Below are 9,755 nucleotides of genomic sequence, written 5' to 3'. Positions count from 1 at the left end.
GCTTGCCCTGCCCCTCTTTGAGAGCTACCCATCCTTCGGACCCCACCAGGAGTCGCACCAACTCAAAAACCCCCAAATGCCACAGCACACAGGCATCACGCCTTTCTGAGAGCTGCTGTGGCCGCCACCACCTGGAATGTTGTTTTTTGTTCTGCCACTGCTTTGCATCATCACTCAACCCTTCCCCGTGGCAATGTCCTGCTCATCTGGATCCTAAACTCTCTGGAGGCAAAAACAATTTAATTTTATTGTTACCAACAAAAGTCAGTATCACCAACAAACTTTTGTACAGTTCTAAGTGCCAAATAAATAGTACGTAACCAATGAACATTTGTTCATTGAATGATGTCAGTTAACTGGCCTCTCTCTGCCAGGCTCAGCGTTTTTGGCTGAGATCCAAAGGCTCCCTTTAACTTAGAACTTTCCCTTTAACCTTCACCAGCTGGAGAAAAACTTTGTTGCTTTTTCACAGAGCCTGTTGATCCCAGATCTGGGACAGTGAGGGAATCTGTATCAGCCCCAGGCAGGTATTTATATGTGTGCAAGCAAAGCAAAGGAGTGGATGTTCATTGGCAAACTACTTAATAAGGGTAGTAGTTAAGGGTAGTTAAGGGTAAATGCTCATTAAGGGTAAATGGATTCCTACAATAGCTAGCATCTGATGCCTCACCTACATTGAGGGTCACAAGAAACAGTGACGGGGTGCCTTCCTCCCCCCTCTTCATTTGGGGAAGCCATGTTCTGCCCCTAGAATGTGAGCTCTTTGGGAACAGAACCCCAGTCGGTCTGCCTCATTCACCACCGTGTCCCCCCAGCACAGATTAGCCCTTGATGTGTGGGGGGAAGGCCTGAAATAGTGAACAAATACGAGCACACTGAGAACCCTGGAGGATGTCCACAGCCTTCTTGCTGACAGCCACAGCCGCATGGTGGCTCTCTCGGGGCTTCTCCTGATAGTAGTGGGGGGACGGGAGACGGGATGCTCTTAGGCAGAGCCCCACCACACTGTTCTTATCCCTTTAGATCAGGAGCTCCTTGAGGTCTGGGACTGCTTCTTCCTCATCGTTGAGGCCTCAGTGTCAGCACTGGCCCAGAGAAGGTGTCCAGTGGAAGATGTTAATTGGATGAATGAGGGCTCTAGGACCTGATACAAGGGGCCATTCTTTCAATGGCGTTAAACCATGTGGGAAAACATTCCATCCATCTGTCAGGCCTCACTGCTCTGGTAGAGGAGGCGTTCTATAACCAGGCCCAGGGACATAATTATCTTTGGCTCTAGAAGATATTCAGTTCATCACTCTTGGTCATCACGAGAACTGGACTGAGTTGGGCTGAGATGCAACAAGACAGATTAAATTCCACAAAGCTGCCTTATTTTTTTAAGGTTCTCCCTTCCTCTTTCTTTCTCTCTCCACTCTGTGTCATAGTACTGTAATACTTAAGCTCGCCACATTGGGGTAAACAGGGACTGCTTTCACGTATACCTCTTTAGCATTTCTGCTGGGAAGCACTCTCAAAAGAGATGTCTCGGGCTTCCCTGGTGGCGCAGTGGTTGAGAGTCCGCCTGCTGATGCAGGGGACACGGGTTCGTGCCCCGGTCCGGGAAGATTCCACATGCCGCGGAGCAGCTGGGCCCGTGAGCCATGGCCGCTGAGCCTGCGTGTCCGGAGCCTGTGCTCCGCAACGGGAGAGGCCACAGCAGTGAGAGGCCCGCGTACCACAAAAAAAAAAAAGAGATGTCTCTCCAGCTCACCTCCTCTCTCCCCTTCTTCCTTAATTCGCTACCTGTTCGCATGCAAAACCTAAACAAGGCTGACTTATTTATTCATTTACTTATCCACTTATTATTTAGGATTGGAGGCTCAGATATCATTAATAAACAGAAACGGCAAGTTTGATTTGTACGCCTGTCTGTCCTAAACGTAGCAACAAGTGTTTGCAAAAAGACCAATGCTTTGCTCAGTACAGATGTGGATTTGTCCCTATTGTATGCTTTTACAAAATAAGTGGATAGTTTTAAAGTCAAAAGAAAAAGTGGGGGAGGTGAGTGAAGGCTGGCTGTCAGGAAGCCCTGCCCAGACGGGAAGGAGGCAGTGTGGAGGTGGCCCAGGCCCCATTTAACAAGCTCTACCTGGGGCCCTGGGCTGTGGAGGAGGGCAGAGAGGAGCGCATGGGGCCAGGGAGGGGCTGCAGGCAGGGAGGAGGGGTCAGGAAATGCGAGGGGCGGGAGGTGGAGGGAAGGAGGGAGGGAGCCGATGGGGCCTGAGTTCGGATGGAGGGAGGGAAAGAGGAGCCAGCTGGATGCTGCTGGGAGGCTGAGTGGACGTCCCCATAACGGAAGGGCTGGCCCCAAGTCCACCTGCAGCCATAGGCCCCGTGGTCACACTTAGGATGTCCTTATGTCCCCGTCCCCGAGTTCCCCAACCCCCAGGGACGAGGGTTCCGAACGCAGGGGGAGAGAGGCCACCTGGAGAATTCACCCCAATCAGCCCTCTGAACCACTCTACTCTGCCTTGTTGACCTCCAGCCGGTATGGGGGGATGCGGGTGGACAAGGCACTTCACTGAGTGGACCTCTGACCAAGAGAAGCAGATAGGGATGGGGGAGGGGGAGGGACTGACCCTCCTGGGCTGTAGTCACCTCAGGGCCAGCACCGGGGTAGGTGGGTCTGCAGGTGTGGACGTACCTTGGGGATCCACTTCCACCCAGGGTGGGCGGGCCGGACACTTCAGTGGGGGACTTGATCGTCTGCTGACCAACATGCCCAGAGATCACAGGCGTGGGTGCTGCGGGCACGATGCAGTGGAGCCCTGGGGTGAGAGTCTCGTCTGCTCCAGCCCTGCGGTCCAGTGACTCCAATGATGGACAGCGGCCAGAGCTCAGCCAGGCAGGCAGGTCATCCTCACATCCAGTCCTCTGACCACTGGGCTCCACGGTCACATTCAGGATGTCCTCATGTCTCCGTCCCCTGACCACTGGACCCTGGGGCCACACCCAGGATGTCCTCACATCCCCATCCTCTGACCTCTGGCCCCCGAAGTCACACTCAGGACATCCTCACATCCAGTCCACTGACTACTGGACCCCAGGGTCACACTCAGAATGTCTTCATATCCCATCATCTGACCACTGGATGCCATGGTCACAGTCAAGATGACCTCACATCCCCTGTAAGGGTCTGGTCCCCGCAGGCTATGGACCCCAAGTCCGGCAGTGCCGTCCCCACAGACGGGCTCCCTCTGGAGCTCGAGGCTTGCTGCCCTGCTGGGGTTTGGGCCCCGCAGCTCCGGGAGGTGGCTCCTCCCACACCCTCACAGGAGTGGGTGTTTAACGTCCAATCAGGGCTCAGAGTATTTGAGTGCGAGCCCGAGGCTCCCGCGGGAAGAGACGCGAGAGGAGGTCGGAGGAGCCGCCGGAAACTCTGCTGGATTCCGAGGTCGCGGTGAGCACCCCCTGCCTGAGTTCAGAGTCTCCGGGTGGGGTGGGGGTCGAGGGTGGTCCACACTCCCCCAGGCCTCAGCTCCTCCTTCCTTGCCAGGCCTCAGCGGCTGGAGGGGCCGCAGGAGGGGCTGGAGGGCCGGGGCCGCGGGGGAAGCGTCCACTCGCAGACTCTCGTGTCCGCCACACAGAGGGTGGGAGCCCCGCTGGGTCAGAGCCCTGAGCCCGCAGGAGCCCCTGGACTGCAGCTCCCGGAGCTGTAACAAGCCCACCGTCTCCCGTGCCGCTGGCCGAGTAGGCAGGTCAGGTTGGGGCTGGGGAAGAACTTGTTGACTGAGGTCTCCTGTCCTTACGCTGTGGCGACAGGGCCATCAGGGCGAGTCGGTATACGTGAGCGTTTGGGGGACCCAGTGAGCATTTGGGGGGGCCGGTGAGAATTAAGGAGACCCAGTGAGCATTTGGGGAGCCCAGCTAGCATTTGGGGGGCCTGGAGAGTGTTTGGGGAGCCCAGTGAGCCCTCGGGGGGGCCTAGTGAGTGTTCAGGGGCCTGGTGAGCATTTAGAGAGCCCAGCAAGCATTTGAGGAGCCCTCTGAGCGTTCAGGGCCGGGGGAGAAGGAGAACAGGAATGTCAGGTGGGTTTGCCGGCTGTGTGCACATCCATCCGTTCATTCACCTGAGAACTATGTCCTGAGTGTCTACTGTGTGTGTCGCCACCTGCAGATGTGCATGGGGACAGAAGAAGCCTGCCTGCGTAGTCACAGGTTGGTGGCTCAGGTGTCTCACCTGGCCAAGGTAGGTCAGTGGGACTGGAGCCTTAACTTATCCTAAACCTGTGTGTTTTGTGAAGCCCTCTCCTGGTGCTCACCTGAGCCCCATGTTGACTGAGAAGGCAAAGGATGGAGTGGATCCCGCTGAGGAAGTGCTCAGTGAGGAAGGCTTCAGGGTGCACAGGTGCACGCGGCTTACTCCCAAGGGTGCTGTCCCAGGGCTCGAGGTTGGAGCTGCACCTGGGGAGTGGGGCTTGCCTGGGCGGTTCTGGGTTTGCCCTAGTGCTGAGCACACCTGAATCTGTACTTGGAAACCAGAAAGTGGGGTCTGCTGTCAAGGGCGAGGACGAGTGACCCACACCTGTGCACCTGGGAGGAGGCGAGTGCGTGGCAAGTACAGGATTGGTGTCCACGGTGGTGGGACGATTTTCCCCTCACCATGGATGAACCCACCACCATCTCAGATGAGGGCAAATGGGAGGATGAGGGACTTGTTACAAAGTGATCCAGATTCTGATGAAACAGAGGTATGGGGACATGGGGACAGGAGTGGACAGGACACTCTTAGTGTCATGTGACTTGTGTTTGGGGCACAGGTCTCCTCTGTGATGGGGATGCAGATGCACACCCACAGGTGTCCCCACAATGGTAACACAGACACACCAACAGGTGCCCTACATGATGGGGAGACACGTCCACAGGGGCCTCTATACCACTCACACCTGGGCCCTGCAATAAGTGTTTTGCTCTATGTCACCTTTGCAATGACTTTTATTTCAAAGAATTATTGCAAGGAGGAAGGGGAACTATTACAAGGGGATGAGAGTATACTACTAGGGGGAGGGACTACTACGATAGAGGGGGGACCATGACAGTAGAGGGGGACTATTACAGGAGAGGAAGACTTACTCTAGAGGGTGGACTGTTGCTATAGAGGGGGGACTATGACAACAGAGGAGTATTATTACTCAATGGGGGAACTGTTACTGTAGTGATGAGATATAACAGTTGGGGAGGACTGTTACTATAAAGGGGTACTGTTACTTTGGAGAGAGGATATAAAAACAGAGGAGGACTGTTGCTCTAGAGGGGCGACTATGACAATAGGAATAACTCCCGACAAAGTCTGCAAGCATCTGGAGAGTTGGAGCAAAGGAGGTTTCTCCATGGAGACAAGTAAACACAAGTATAAAGAGGCCCAGGCATGGGGTTGGCGAGAGAGGTGGCCTGACGGCACATGGATCAGAAGCCCCAACTCAGGAGGTGCCCTGAGCGGGGCTTCCACCCAGGGGACGGGCAGTGGCCACAGTTCGGGCTGGGGAGGAGGGGAACGCGTGGGTAACCAGCCCTTCTTCTGACTGATCCCGGGAAGGAGCGGGTCAGCTCCTGGCTGATGAGCCTGGGGAGGGACTGGGTCCGTGTGGCCTGGTCAGGAAACAGGGGCTCCTGAGTCTCAGCTGAGTCTTTGTGCGGAAGGGTCTTCACAGGAAGTCGTTGCCCAGACACAGAGGGTGAGGGGGTTTGGACCCTCGGTCACCTTTAACATTGTCGAGAGGGCCTTTGTCCCTCTCACAGGTGGGCAAGCCAAGGCACAGAGGCTCAAGAGCAATTTCAAGGTCCAGGCAGGGCGACAGGTAAAGACCCAGGGTCTGCAGTGGAGGGAGGCTTCTGAACCACCAAGTCCTCAGCATGTTTGGGAGACACAGCTCCGCCCGCCAATCACAGTTTCTGTCTCCTTGGAAATGGGTGATTGCGGTTAAAGCAGGACTCCCTTCAGTGTTGGGGTTAGGGATGCTCAGTACCCAGTAAGCAAGGTTCCAGTGTCTTCACCTCACCCCCAAGGACCCTCGGCCTGTGAGGAGAAGGAGGGAACACCCAGACCCTGGGCTGTGACAGGAGGGAGGGGACATTCCACAAACACAGGTGAGAAAACACCATTTACTCTGGAACCAGCGTGAAAGCACAGTGGGGCGCGCATCACAGGGCATCATGGGTGGCCCACTGAGAGGCTACGGAGACGGAAGAGTCTCACCCTTCTCCACCCATGGTCCTGGATAAAAAGTCACTGAGTTTTTTCATGAAGGCGATGGTTCTGTGTTTGGAGCCAGGCCTGTACTCCCAGGAGCCAGGCGATAGGCATGTCCTTCTCCATCACATTTCAGAGATATGCCCAGACCTGCAGGAAGCATTCTGAGCTGTGATAGTGTCAGAGGCGTGTTCAGCCTTTAAAAGATGTTCATACACTTCAAAGAGACAGAGAAGGAATCCCCACATTTTCTAAAGCAAATGTCTTAAGAAAGGGGAAGGAGAGGAGTCTTCCCTTATTCTCAAGGGAGAATTAAGACACGAGATTTGAATTTAGATTTGCCCTTACACTGCCCAGTGTTGAGTCCCAGGTGGGCTGTGTGGGAACTGAGTTCCCCAGCCTGCTTTGTGAATTCGTCTGCACTGTGGATGGGTGTTTTCTGTTCTGTCTCAATGTAGATGAGGCCCCAGGAATTATTTTACTTTGACGAGGATTAAAATTGCAAAGCAACATGCTAGTAATGGAGCAATGACCACCACCACTCCCACTTCTGGAACAGCTACGGCAGATTGACTAGGTGTGTGCCCCTGAGGACGCTGAACAGATCGGGGGGCCTAGGGGAGGTACGAGGTAGGTACAGGGAGGGGGATCTCTCCATTTTCAGGTTCATGTTTTAGCTGGATTTTCTTGGAGGAACACTGAATCTTGTAGGTAGAAGTGTCTGTGTGCCTATAAGGTACGGGGGTGACCTTAAATGTAGGGGCTCCTGTGACTGTATCTGGGGGTGACGTTTGTTCATTCACTCTGAACAGACTCATGGTTGAGGTCGAGTATGTGTCAAGGGCCTGCAATGCAAGTGTCAGGTGAGCTCCCTATTGGGAGTGACTCTGGACTTTCTCTGTCAAAGGGGCTGGGGTCCCTGTGGACCCCTTGCTGGGTCACTGCCCTTTCCTTCCTTCATTTGTTCATTCCTTCATTCACTCAGGCCTGAGTGAGGCTGAGGTCTCTTAAGGTGATCCTCCCTCCCGCAGTGATGGTGCCCAGATGCGGACGTGCTCGAGCACAGCATCCTTGTCTGGTTCTCTTGTGAGAACCGCGCCTGGCTTCACCACAGCCGTAACTGTGGACCTGCTAGTTGGACACGCTGTGTTCCTCCTCCTCCGTCTCGTAGGAGCTCTGCCCGCTGCCCTCACTGACATCCGAGTGTGCAAAATGGCTGTGTTTATCCAATTCGGCAAGTCGTGGAATTGAGGTGAAAGTCTAGAAAATCCATACCCCTGGACACTTATGTCTTGGGTGCAAGTCGAGCTGATGTTTCAGGGTCCAAGTTCCATCAGAGGTGGTGACAGGGTCAAGGGCAGGGGCATGCTGGCCAATGGGCAGGACCTGGCTCCCCAGGGAAAAGAACCAGCATGTGTGCACAGTTGAAAAGCTGATGTGAAGGACAGTGGTACACAGATAACAAAGGTGATAATATGCTGATATCATGTAATAACATAACACACAATCCTCTGTTGTCAACGGGCTCCCCCAAAAGGTGCGTATATGGGCATATATGTTTATTAGCTAAACTGATACACAGGCTGTATAGTACACAATTCACCAAATATACTAGTAGCTAGGACCCTGGTGTAGATTCCAGAGAACCTGGGGCCTCACGGATGCTTCTGTGGATGTTTGCTCAGCTCCCATTTCCCAGCCACACGTGGTCCCCCAGTTGACGGGTGAGAGTGGTCCTGACGTCACAAACATTCCTTGGTATTTTCTTGTAATTAAGGAATAACACTACGAACCCCATTGAGCTGAACCTCATTTTTTCCTCCGTGATGTCAACAGCCTCTACTGAATCGCATCCTGGGTTTCGGATGTGGAAGAATATTCTCTCAGTCATTACAATGCAGCACCGCAGACACACACCTGTGCATCTGGTCTGCACGTGTCACACTTTCCCCATCACTTTCTAAGTCTAGACCATCAACAAAACAATCAACCAAGACTGGCATTTGCCATTTCTGTGGTGTAGATATTCCCATGGTGGCCAGTTTCAAGTTTCCAATGTGATGTTCCTGAAAGCGGAGTTGGGAAGAACCCCAGCGAACGTTTCCACCACACACACTATGGGTGGGAGGGAGTAAGAGCCCGAGCAGAGACAGTAGTAGATGCATTACGTAGCCAGCGAAGTCTACAGTGATAGTGGTGAGTTTTTAGAATTTGCTGCCTTTATTCTTCATATAGTGTATTCAATTGTAGGGTAAGTTAATTTCTAACACTAGCTGTGTTTAACAACCCGCTCACGCCATTCTTGAAGATTCCAATATGGCTTTCACGATGGGTGGCAGCCACTTCCAGTGCCCTCTCCCCTTCTGGGTTCAGTGCCTGGAACCCAGAAGTTAAACTAAGAAAAAAAAAAACTGAGAAAAGACAGACTAACAAGAGAATGAAAGATCACATGACATATGTCCATGTGGACTTTTATGAAGAAATATTACTCAAGGGGGCAGTGAGAATTGAGGACTTAAATACCATCTTGGACTGGACAAAGGGAAGGGGTTGGGAGAGAGTAAGTTATGGAAAGGCAGCCAGGAAAGCACGGTGAACAAGGGGGTTTAGTGGCGTTGGTGATGCAGATTCAAGTCGGTGCTGTGTCCATTGATGAGAATTAAGATGCCTCCTCTTCCAGCTATGGGAGAAGGAGAGGTCGCTACAAGTGGGCATTTCCTTTATAAGGTGAATTTCCTCTACGGAGAAAAGCTTGTGCGCCCTGTTCTTTTTCTTTTCTTTTTTTTTTTTAACATCTTTATTGGATGTGCCCTGTTCTTAAAGCTTTTCCTGCATCTGCTGGTTTTCAGTGGGCTTCCGCTCAGAATAATCCTTATGCCAGATGGGCACATTTTGGGTTGATGAGTTCTGGTTTCCTTCATTTGAAACTCAGTGGTTTTCCCTTAGAAAGCAAGATGGGGAATCCCTGTGAGATCCCAGGAGTCACCTGAGCCCCTTGGTTTGGAATCATTGAGACCTGGCCCAACTGGAATAGGATCTAGGAGGGTCAGTACTCCATTTGGCTGCGAAGGGGGTGTGACAGGGTGGGTGGGTGGGAGGGGTGCAGACCCACCCCTGTTCTCCTAATAAGGACAGCAGAGGTGTGTGTCCCTATGTCACAGCTGAGCACACTCCCACATGGGGGCCCTGTGGTGCAGTCATCCCACATTGCAGAGTCCTGAGGGTGGGGTTTGGGGGTCTGAGCCCTGGCCTGAGACCTGTGTGGGGGAATGTGTGGGGCCATCGTGGCTGGATGGCACGAGGATGCAGTCACTCCCATGTGTGCTGCGTAGCAGAGTCTAGCTCCAGCCACCTGGACACCTGCTGTCTGAGTGTCACATGCCCCCAGTGGTCTGTGATTCCATGCTCACTCCCAGGGGGTGGGCATTTATGAGACAGGGCGTGAGCTGAGAGAGCCACAGGACAGGCTGCGAGGGAAGACGGAGGCGGGGTGCTAGTTGCGTATCTTTCATAGATGGGGAGA

Source organism: Lagenorhynchus albirostris, chromosome 16, assembly GCF_949774975.1.
Source record: "Lagenorhynchus albirostris chromosome 16, mLagAlb1.1, whole genome shotgun sequence".
NCBI classification, from domain to species: domain Eukaryota; kingdom Metazoa; phylum Chordata; class Mammalia; order Artiodactyla; family Delphinidae; genus Lagenorhynchus; species Lagenorhynchus albirostris.
Note: the sequence above shows the minus strand (reverse complement) of the source record.